The sequence below is a fragment of the Geotrypetes seraphini genome, chromosome 6 (genome assembly GCF_902459505.1).
Source record: "Geotrypetes seraphini chromosome 6, aGeoSer1.1, whole genome shotgun sequence".
Taxonomy (NCBI): domain Eukaryota; kingdom Metazoa; phylum Chordata; class Amphibia; order Gymnophiona; family Dermophiidae; genus Geotrypetes; species Geotrypetes seraphini.
This window is the reverse complement of record NC_047089.1, coordinates 67845334-67857877: the sequence shown is the minus strand read 5'-3', so window position 1 is coordinate 67857877 and position 12544 is coordinate 67845334.

Below are 12544 nucleotides of genomic sequence, written 5' to 3'. Positions count from 1 at the left end.
AATATCCGTGCGGGTTTTTTTTTTTTTTTTTTAAACGGTTATAAAGACTGCAGTGTCCCAGGGAAGAAAACACAGGAAATACAAATTGCTAAGCACACCATATGAACGTGTAATAGAAATCTTAACAAGCCAGGTTATCATACTTCTTCCTTTCTTCAGCTTGTTTAATACAGCATTGTTGTGATCAGATGTTAATTTTTGGTAAAAGCAGGTTATGGGAAGCTAACCTTTATATTTCTAATACAAACCTTTGTATTATCTTCCTACCCTGAAATGCAGAAAACATACCTGAAGCTGTTTATTTCTTGTTTTTCTTTGCTTCCATAAGACTAAAAGATTTTTTTTTTTTTTTCAAGCAACATGTCTCATTTTAGTACCTCATGCTAAAATTGTGATTCACATGCTATCATTATATTATTTGTCTAGGGTTGACAATGCATGAGGACCTTCAGAGTTTTGAAAATAAAGATAGTTCCTGTAGCCTTCATTTTTTGATGCTTGCCATTATTATGGGACCTTACTAAAGTTTTAAGCGGAGAGGGAGCATCCCGGCCACGTGTCCACCCCGATATGGGGCGGCGCATGACCCGGCAGCCCTTAGACCTGCACAGTTATTTGTTGGCCTCTTGGCCGTGCGGGCGGTGTGCCCAAAGCCCCTAGGGGGCCGCCATGGCACAGGGAGGTCAGGGCAAGGGGAGCAGTGTCTGGCGCCGGGCCAAGCGGTGCCGCACTCACTCGCTCCTCAAGGCCGCGACTTTTCTCTTCCTGTGTCCATGCGGGCGGCGTTCCGGACGTCCCGCAGGGGCCCGCCGCAGCAGCGATGATCAAGGCCGGCGCCGGGCCACGTGGCGCAGTACTCGCTCCCAGCGTCCGCCCGCCTCTTCCCCTCCCGGCATGATGGACAGAAATCACAGAAATCACAGGCTGGGCGGCGCATGACCCGGCAGCCGGCAGCCCTTAGTCCTGCAGTTATTTGGTGGCCTCTTGGCCGTGCGGGCGGCGTGCCCAAAGCACCTAGGGGGCCGCCGTGGCACACGGAGGTCAGGGTATAGGAGGTAGTGTCCGGCGCCGGGCCATGTGGTGCGCACTCGCTCCCAGCGTCCGCCCCCCCCCTTTCCCTCCCGGCGTGAGGGTAGAAATTACCGGCGGCGGAAACAAGGGTTTCTCCACCACGCTTTTCGCGACGCACAGCCACAGGCCGTCGGCGCAGACCGCCCCGTCCACGGAGAGTCCCGCTGGCCTATGCAGCAGCCCATGTGATAAGCTCCTACCTCAGGGGGTGCGACGCGACTCACTCCGTGCGCGACTGCACGCTGGAGCAGAGTGAACCGCCTCGCCTTAGGGACTCCACTCGGCGATGCCCTGTGGGAGACAGGCTGTAAAGGTCTCCCGCTACCTCCCTTCCGCTGCTAATGGGTGGGGAAATGCTCCTGGCCGCGTGTGCAGCGGCCCAACGTCCCAGCCCACACATGGCTCACGGATACTGGAGCCGGAGGCACCCTTATGATGCCCTGCCGACTTCTGGCTCCGTGGGAGCCCTCCAGCAGGTGAGAAAAAACCCCACATTTCTGTAGTGGGTGAGCGGGAGGGAAGTCGTGTCGATCTCCCTGGACCGCAGTCGGGAAAGGGGCGACCTCCCTTCCGCTTCCCCTTCTTCTCCTAACCCTCCCCCCCCTCCCTCACTGATTGGCGTTTCCTAGCCTCCTCCCTCCCCCCCCCCCCTCCTATCTATTCGCTCCGGCTTTGGCCGATTTGGCCTCGCTCCTCCCTATATGGGATCGGAGCTTGTTCTTTCTCTCCCTACATCTGTCTGATTTATTGAAGACGCCTGTTTAGTTCTTTCCTCTATTCCTTTCTTTTTTGTTTCTTGTCCATTAGAATTTTTTATTGGCTATGCCAATAATGAAGGTTGATACTTTTAAATACTTGGTTCTAACATTTTGTACCCTAAGCCAGTGTTTCTCAACTCGGTCCTGGAGTACCCCTTTGCCAGTCAGGTTTTCTGGTTATCCACAATGAATATGAATGAAAGAAATTTGCATTTAATGGAGGCAGTGTATGCAAATCAAGTTTATGCATATTCATTGTGAATAGCCTCCAGGACCGAGTTGAGAAACACTGCCCTAAGCAACAAGGGATGTAGCATGGAAACTACTATCACAGTAATCCTAAGTGAAGTCCATTCACACTTGGACACAGGTCACATTGTTTGGTAGTCTCACTGGACCTTAGTTAAGCATTTGACTTGGTCAATCATCCTCTACTTGGATGTCTCCAAGATATTGGTAGTGCTTTCATCTGCAGTTCTATATACTGAAGATTTCAGCGTTGATGTCTGAGCAATGCTGGAAAGAATATTGGGGGCGCCCTAGCACAGACAGAGCTGTTGCCTTTGGATGAGATGACTGCTTAATCCCCTTGGTTCTTCTCTGGGTCCTAGCCTGAATGATTTAATTCTCATTTGAGACCAACAGAGTTTGTTCTTATTAGCCCGGCTTATATCTTGACTGTTTATCCAGAGTAGTGGTTCCAGACTTCTGTGAAGGCATTCTAACAGAAGAAATCATTATGGCTTTTTTTTTCCACAGTTGTCTCCCTGCTGCATCAGAGAGTTGTTCAGACCAGTTTATGACCACACACACACACACAAACATACAGTTCACACACACACACACACACACACACACACACACCCAGTTCAACCTGTACAGGTCTGAACTATACTGCAGAATGCATGTTTGAATGCCATCAGATCAAATATGATACTGCAAGTTATCACAGGGAACCCCCTATGAAGGCAAATGAATCATTGCAGTGCCCCAGAACTAATGACCAAAGTAAGGAATTGCCCCAGGAGAAAACAGTAGACAAACCTGAAATTCCTCCTAGGGCACTGCCAAGAAAGAAAATGCCTTTGCATAGCAGTGCACAGAAGGAGGTAGAGATTTATGCCTGTTTACCTTTTTCTAAGCAGCAAGTGAAAAGCATGGTAACAGGACTACAAATCCCATCAGGCCAAGGGCAGAGAATTCCTAAAGCCAGGACTGGAACAGTTCCAGTGCCTAGCAAATCCAGAACGGGTTTGAGCCTGCTCAGCAAGCACCTGAGCTCAGAATTAGCCAGAACTAAGGGCACACCTGCACTCTAGCACAGGCAGTTAGCCACTGAGAAAGAAAAGGGAGGAACCCAGCAGGGAAAGAAAAGGGAACCAGACCTTCTCTGCCAGGAAACCAAAATGCACCAGAGCCTTATTCTCCAGAAGGGCAGGTAGGACCTCGGGATTGGGAGGATTTTGTTGAGGACTCATACACAAATGAAAATGATACAGAAATGAATGAAGCTCCCAGTATGGAAGAAATGGGTGAGGTTTTTCCATACACTACTGACCTGATTTAATGGAGTGGAGTTGAGGAACGGTAGAAAAGTTTGGAGTTTATCAAGAGGAAATTGTTGGTGAATGATTCCAGACTAGCCAGGCTTTATTATTTAAAACCTCTGGCTAAAAGAGTTTGTTTGTTTTTTTTGCCACTGGTATGAGACTTGCAGGGAGAAACTGCACAGCCTAATTCCAGGCAGAACTGGGTTTTGGTTTTCTGTGATGCTGTTTGGGGCAATGCATGAAAGTGGTTACCTAAGGCACTACTGGCCACAGGACACTGGGGAACTCCTTTCAAAATCTAGTGGGATCTTGGTTGGGATTTTTGTACACCAAAATCTACAGGGTGGGTACAGATCCCAACACCTTTGGAGGTATTTTGGCTAATAAAACCCAAGGTGAACTGCTCCCAAGTGAGAGGACTTACAAGAAGTCATAGCAGAATCTGGTTGAACAGGCCAGGTGGAAAACAGTAGATGGGCTAGAAAGGGCCTAGCCCCGTGTGGCAGGTGTAGGCCTGAGAGCCTCAGAGAGGGCCATTAAAAGGCTGAAATAGAAGCCAGTGGATGGCAACAAGCCAAATAATGGAAACAAATGGATTGTTTTTGTATTTTGTGCAAGGACTATTGTTTATGGTATTTTTGGAACTCGTTTTGAATGGCTACTAACGTGAATTACATGCACCAAGTCTGGTGTGAAAGATTTATCTTGTGGCACCCAGGTGTTTTGCACTATTTTTGCACTTTATTGCAGTCCTTCCCAGCTACCCATATCTCGCTTTCGCACAGCCGAGGTCTCTGTGGCTTAGGGTAATGGCCCCTGGACACGTCCAATCGGCCACAAAGTGAAAATCTTTCTTTTTGGCTGCCACTGCTGCGACAAACCAATTTGTTGTCCGTTCACTGGATGACATAAAATGTGTTCCAAAAGGAGGAAAATATGTACTAGCCTCTACCTGCTTAAATTTAACAACTCTGGATAGAATTCATTGATCCAGATGAAAGAAGCTGTCACAGAGAAACTGATCACTGAGAAAGAGGCAAGAAATTATGGTTATAGAAAGGGCTTGATTTATAATTGCTGATCATCCAATTTGGCTATATGAGACCTGTTGTTAACTTAGGGCTCCTTTTACTATGCTGCGTTAGGGCTTTAATGCGCGGAATAGCACGCGCTACAATGCTGCGAGCACTAGACGCTAATGCCAGCATTGAGCTGGCGTTAGTTCTAGCCCTGTGGCGTGGGGTTAGCGTGCGCTAATCGTGCGCTAAAACGCTAGTGCAACTTAGTAAAAGGAGCCCTTAGACTTCTTTCCATCTATTTACTTAGGAATTTTTTTTAATGGTTGTTTAATGGGTCATTGAATAGGCTTTTATATTGCTGTCTTTTTTTTTTAATATTTGCTATATTGTATAATCATTATTAGATTGTGGTTACAGATCCTTATGCACCCAAGTTGGTAACACAACAGTTATAATTGTGTATTTAGTTGCTACTGCTGGCCTTATATTGTGTTACATACAAAGTTAATGGCTTAAGTAGCCAAATTTAAGAGTAAATGAATTTTAAGTCAATTAAAAAAATATTCCTATCTATATGTAAGGTTTGTGCTGCTCCATATAAATCTAATACGAGAGTATTAGCTCTTTTTAAAAAAGTGTAGCATGGTTTTTTGCACCGCCCTCAGCGGTAACAGCTTCTACGCTCCTATGAATTCTATGAGTGTCAGAGCTATTACTGCCACGGCCAGTGCTAAAAACCATGCTACACTTATGTAAAAAGGGGTTTAAATGCTGAGCCTCCCATTCTGTTTCTATGGGTGGCTTGGCGTTTAGCTTGTGCTGCTCAACAGTGCAGATTGATAAAAGGGGAGGGGGAAAATGCATTGCAGATGAGAGTGTGGTGTAGTGATTAGAGCAGTGTTTCTCAAACATTTTTTTTAGCTCCGGCACACTAAAAGGAGCAAATGTTTTTCACGTCGCATTATAATTGAAATTATAAAATTGCAAAGCAAATAAGTAAATTTTAGGGCCTCTTCTATTAAACTGCGCTAGCAGTTATGAGCATCAGGAGCTGTGCGGGCCATTCAGTGCGGCTCTCTGCGCTAAAAACTGCTAGCGTAGTTTAATAGAAGAGGTTAGAGTTATTTATTTAAAGTTCTTTTTTTTTTTGTTTGTTTGACTGACCTGATTTATTAGATGCTTCATAAGTACTATGTCTCCCTTTTAGTATGTATTAAATCTGTCTTATTTGAATGTCAGCACTGTTTTGTTTTTTGTTTTTTTTAAATCTTTATTCATTTTGAAACTTACAATAAGTGTGACAATATAGTCAAACAAATTAACAATAAATATATCACTTAATAATCATCAATGGTACAAATGATATGCTCTTATCTCCCACCCTTTCTTATCATATAATCAAATACCTTGTACGATTTGTAATAATAAATTACCCTCCCTCCACCCCTCACAATTGAACTTGTTCTTTAAGTTATGTATGGGTAATTGTAACAGTGGTGAAACTAAAGTAGATAGAATAGAATTGCTAATCGATGCGATGGATAAGCTTGTTTTTGAGTACAAATTAACTCAAAACACGGCTCGATCATCGACAAGCAAACGAGCATTTCATTATGCACCATCTGCAGTTCTTCCTTTTGTAAAAAAAATTTGTCAGAGCTGAAAATCCAAGCTTGCAAAGATAAGATCCAAATGATAACAAAGCCCTGATTGCATAAAAATTAAAAATAAAATGACATGCTGTCAGTTTTCAAGGACCATTCACATCAAAGAATGATGTTTGGGTGGTTGTATCAAGTTTATTAAAATTTTTGATTAATCGCTTTGTCTTTTTTCAAAGCGATGAACATACATATATATAAATAGAATTAGTTAATATTACAATCTTAAAAACAAAAATTAAAACATTAATTATACATAATCGTAAAAATAAATGTAAAAGAGACAAAAAACATGACATGACATGAGTATAGGGAAAAAAGGGATAAGAACTACAAAATATAATTAAAAGAAGGTTGGGTAAAAACATAAGGTAGGAATTTATTTTCTTTAAATATTGAATCATTGTGTTCCAGATTATAAGTTATTAATCAAAAGCGTCTTTGAAAAGGAACGTTTTTAAATTAATCTTGAATTTATCAATATCGTGCTCTTTTCTTAGGTAGATTGGCAAGGAGTTCCACATTTGTGGAGCAGTAACAGAAAAGATAAATTGTCTTCTAGTATTTATAATTTTAAGAGATGGAATTGTCAGTAAATGCTGTTCGTTAGATCGCAAAACTCTATTTGTGGAATAGGGAATCAGTGTTTTATAGTGTTTGTTTTATAGTGTTTTATCCTTATGCACACAGACGCTCATAACATTGACAGACTCATGTGTACGCAACATACATGTCATCTATTCTAGTGTATACTTATGAAGGGAATTTTTAAAAATAAAGTAAAATTCTGGAATCTCTCATGACCCATCAGGAATCTCTTCAGGGCACACCATTGTGCCGTGGCACACAGTTTGAGAGACACTGGGTTAGAGCTACAGCCTCGGCACCCTGAGGTTCTTGTTTCAAACCCTGCATTGCTCCTTGTGACCCTAGGCAAGTCACTTAATCCTCCATTGCCCCAGGTGAGCCCACCAGGACAGATGGGGAAAATGCTTGAAGTGCCTGTCTATAAACCTCTTTGAGTTTCAAGTTTATTTGTAATTTGATATACCGACTATCACAAGTATCTGCTTGGTTTACAATAATAAAAAATTTTTTTTTAAAGTAAGATATTTAAAATTGCATAAATAGCAAAGACAAAATGATAAGCCAAAGACATAATTGAGACAAGTGGGTGACGAGAGGAGGGAGGGGGAAAGGGAGGTTATTAATTACATTATGTAAATGAATAAAAAGGAAGGGAAGAAAGGGAAGGGTAAAAAAAAAGGGAGAGGATGGTTAAACACAAAAATGTGACACCAAACTGAACAACGTGGATCCAAGATGGCTGCTGCTATCTGTTGCTGACAAGACGCTAGAGAGTGTCTTTCCTAACTTACCGAAAATGCCGAAGAGAAGAGGCAGAAGCGCTGGTGGAGCCTCCCAGCGCTCGAGCCCTGCAGTTCTAACAGTCGATGACATTTTCCGGCGTCTTCAAAGTGAGTCGAGTCGTTTGGGGAATCGCCCGTTGGGAGCGCCGGCTGATGGGAGTGTTTCGGCGGATATCCCTGGGCTGGACGTCACGCTGAGCCCCGACGTCAGGACGCCTCCCTTACAGCCATTGCCGCTGGGAGCCAGCTCTCCAAGGGATGAGAGCTTGTCCGAAGAGGCAGAGTTTTCGTCTCGAGAGGCCAGTGAAGTGGAGGGCTCGCTGCAGGGAACAGCACAGGGGGAATTTCTCCCTGTAAAAGAACCAGCGACTGGAACAACTGTGCTTAAGGGTTTACAAGGCACAGGGGAGGTAAAGCAATCGGATGAAATAATTAACAGTGCACCAACATTTTCCTTTACCCCTATTCGACCTCCAGAGGTTACACTGGAATCTTTATGGGACTTAGTATCTAGTCTGGGTAATTCCCTCAATCCCCAGATAAAGAATTTGGAAAAAGAAATAGAATTTCAGAAGGAAGAAATTAAAAATGTGAAACAGGATATTGTAGTTATAAAAACTGAGATACAAGAAGAAAAGAAGGACTTAAAAATGTTTAAGAGCAACCAAGACTTGATTGTGAAAGATAATCTTAATTTGAGAAGAAAATTAGAAGCACTTGAAAACAATAGTCGGTTTAACAATTTACGTCTGATAAATTTTCCAAAGATTGCTTCAATTCCTCCAGGAGAAATGATAAAACGGTACTTTTTGGAAAATTTAAAAATTCCTGAGAGTTCACTGCCACCATTGTCAAGAGTGTATTATTTGCCTACTAAAAAAAATCAGGACTCTCAAAAAATAGATGACGATGGTAGTCCACAGGAAAACCTTTTGGATGTTACCGCTTTATTGGAACAATCTGATAGAGAGGTGGCTAGCCCAGCCACTCTCTTACTGACTGTAGCCTTGGCTCCGGACAGAGATTGGATTCTTAAACTTTACTTTAAAAATAGATCCAGAGATTTCCTTGGCTTCCATATTCAAGTTTTTCCTGATGTTTCGAGAGAAACTCAGAAAAGAAGGAGGGAATTTTTATTGTTAAAACCAGGTGTGACCCAGATGGGGGGATTATTTTTTCTTAGATACCCTTGTAAGTGTGTAATAAGGTATAATTCCCTTAAATATATTTTCTTTGAACCATCTCATTTGACTGCTTTCCTCTCCATGAAGCGCCTTGAAAGAGAGTAACATCGGCGTCTTAATTATTTAAGCTCTCTTTCAGCACAGATGACGTGTTTTGGTTAATTTTGTTATTGTATTAAATTCACTCCTAATTCCTGAATTTTGGACCCATTATGGAGGACTAGTGTATGATTAAGTTGGAATTATTACCTTTTATGTAATTTTGGTTTATTTTCATTTTGAGAATAATCAAAGATATGTTTTCTTGATTGTACTTTTCTGTACAAGATGGTATGCTTGTTAAAATTTTTAAAACTGTATAAATAAATAAAAAATAAAAAAAAAAAAAAAAGGGAGAGGGGAATGTCGCTTCTTAAATGTTTTTCTGTTTATTAGTTTTTTGTTTTTTCGGGTTCTCAGTTGGAGTTTAGATAGGCGGTTGTTAAACTACAAAAAGGCGGTATACAAGTTCCCATTCCTTCTTCAAGCTATGCATCATATCCTTCCTCGTACAGAATGCTTCCGATACGATTCGTGTTGGAGGTGATTTCAATTGTACATTATGTTTAAGGGACAGATCCAATACTGTAGGGAGGAATTTCTGCAAGGGTGATGATAAACGATTTTTGTTTTCTTTTTAGCATTACCCAAGAGAGCTTTCTGTGGAACTCTAGTAATAGGAAGTGTGATTCTGATGAGAATCTGGGGTAGGGGTGTAAGTCCACTTTTCCCCTTCCTTTACCCGTGGATAGATTTGATGATAGATGCCCCTGCTTTTGTCTGAAACATGTTAAAAACATTGTACTAAGCATAATTGCTTGATGTGATACAAAGGAAGCTTTATGATTTCAAGACGGAGCCATCCCACCATCACCCCAATGTTCATGGCTCATAGTATATATCCAGTCTTATTTAGAGCCCATTAAAGCCTGTGATATTGGTAATATTCTTTCAAACTATGCATTAGAGAATGACACGGGGGAAAAAAATCTGTCCCCGTCACTGCTCTGTCACCAGACCACCATCCCCTTCACCACCGTCCCTGAACCCACCATCCCCTTCACCGCCCCGTCCCTGCAGCATCCACCCTTCCCTCTCGTCACCTCACTGCCCTTCAGCGGCCAGAGAATCTCCCTCCCTCCCCCTTACCTTCACGGCGTAAAGAAATGTAAGGGAGGGAAGGCGCACAGTCACCAATCACGTGGCCCCTTCCCTCCCTCCGGCCAAATCTATCTCCCTCCCTCCCCCTTACCTTTGCAGCGCTTTAGAAAAGAAATTGATGCCAGCTAAAAGCCTGCCTGTGCCGCCTGCAGTTGCGTGTGTGTGGGCGGAAGCTTCGCCTCTGACAATTGTCATTTTATAAATACAAATTAAACAGAGCAAGGTTCAACAAAACCCATTTCCCCCTTCCTTTCACAAATATCCCCTTCACTATTGTGAAAACTGAACAAACCAAATTACTACAGAATGCTATATAGAAAAATCAAGCTAACAGAATACTTTAGTCACACATGGCAAGAATAATGTTAGGTGAGTGCAACTAGGGCAACTGCCCCTGGTAAGAGAGAGAGCCCTAAGCCAGCTGGAAGCTAAAGAAGCACAGCCTGGACTTTGCGGTCCCCAGTTATGTCTAATACCAGTTCTAGCAGGATACATATTTCAAATCTGAAATATTCTAATCACAAAATATAAAATAAATTTATTTTTTTTTCTTTTTGTTGTCTGGTAAGTTTATTCTTCAAATCACATTGGTCTCAGGCTTTGGTTTTAGGTTCCTTCTGTCTTCATCGGGACATGGCTGGCTCCTGAAGGTAAAATAGGCGCAAGAGGAGCTGAGGAGATGCCGAGTCTGACATGGGCGCAATTTTTTTGCCACAGGAGTAAGACTTTTCACCGCTCCCACGGGGCGGTAAAAGGTCTTGTTCCCATTCCCACGGGGCGGTGAAAGGTCTTGTCCCCATTCCTGAGGTAAACCAGTTGCAAATGTCTCCAATCCTGCAGATTTACTGCGGTGACCTGCAGTTTACCGCAGTAAATGGTCCCCTTGTCATTCTCTACTATGCATCATTTTCCTGATTTATTGATTCCCCCCCCCTTCTTTTTGGTGGGAAAAGTTGGGCAGTGGATAGACACTGGCTAACTAACCCTTTATTTTGGGATGGATTAAAAAAACAAACAAAAAAAAAACCCCGTTTGGCTGAATATGTAGGGAGCAGATCTCTTTGTTGTCTAGGATGCTTCTAAAGCCTTCCTGAGAGGCTGTTTATTTCACAAGTCACAACTTTCAAGCATCAGCTACGTGCCCATTTAGATCAATTAACTCAAAAGCTGTCATGGCTAGAAACCATGGCTGATGGAATTGAGAAATGAAATTGCATGCCCTGCTTATTATAATTCATTGATGAAATGATTTTTTTTATGAGCAGGTTAACAATCCATGATATTTTTAGTTCAGCAATTAAGAGTTGGAGGTCAAATAAAGCTATTACAAATATGTATACCTAGAAAGGGGGCGCATTTGAGTTTTCTCAAATAGAGGCTTTTGGTGTTTATTACCATGATATCTATACCTCTCAAGTCTTGCCTGCTGCTGAGGGTCCACACTTAATCTAACTCAAATGGATGAAGAATCAATATTAGCTCTTAATAGAAATTTACTTATAGATGAAGTGTGGGCCTTGCAGACTCTGATAGCCAATAAGTCAACTGGTCTAGATTCTATTCTGGCTGAGTTTCATAAATCTATGAAAGAATCTATAGCACTGTTACTCTTAAAGCAATGTAATTGTATATCAATAACAGCCAAGTGCCCACCTTCATTTTATGAAGCAGTTATCACAATCATCGGTAAAGAGGATAAAGATTCCACCATAAGCTCATTATTGTCCCATTTCTTTACTTAATATTGATTATTTGGTAATTTCTTATACAGTACAACAGATAAGAAAAACATCCACCTGGAACAAACTTGTTAAAGGGCATCTGGGCTCACACTTCGCCGTTTAATGAATATCCTTCATTTTCTCTAAACAGCAAATACATCTGGTGCCATTTTGTTTCTTCCTTCCTTGGTTGTTTATTAATGCAAACCAAGGGTGGTACAACAGAAGGGAGAAGAGGCAGTGGGTCTATGAGCTGGGAAGGTTGCAATAGACACTAGGGAGGCTTAACCTCCCCAGGCCTCTTTTATACAAGGTGCCTATGGGTTCCCCATCAGAGGCCTAGTCAGCCCTCTGATTTTGGGGGGGATCCAGAGGTGGACTGGGGTAGAAACATATTCCTTTTACCTCCTACCCCCCCATCCCCATGTGCATTAAAATTAGTACCTTTGCTGGCAAGGATGCCAAACCTCGCCAGCTAACGAAACTTCCTGTTGAGCCACTTCCCTCTTCTGAGTGCTCCTGCAATAACCCAGGGCACCCAACATTATCAGCTGAGAGCACCCCACACACTTGACTTTCATGTTACTGCAGCAGTGCTAGGAAGAGGGGAACAGCTTGGTAGGGAATTTCACTGGTGGAGCATTGGCATCCCCACCAGCCATTTAAAAATTCAGTGCAAGTTTGGAGAGGGCCCAAGTTCCCAAGGCCCTCTCCTCCTGTGGCTATTCCACTATTCTCCAATATAACAGTAATGTCAATGGCAGTTTCAAAATGAAACCCCATGCTTTCTTCTGTTCCACTGACCCTCCCCGGCTTTTTTTTTTTGCCTGCACTTCTGTCTCCCCATTTGCCTTTTTCCCAGTACCTGACTGATTTTCTCTTTATTTCTCTTTCTCTTCTCCAACCTTCACTAGCTCTCTGTTTCATATGTAACCCCCCCCCCTCCCCGTTTTCACACTCTTGTTCCTCTCATCTGATTGCTTGGATGGATTCTCTGGCTCCCTGCCATG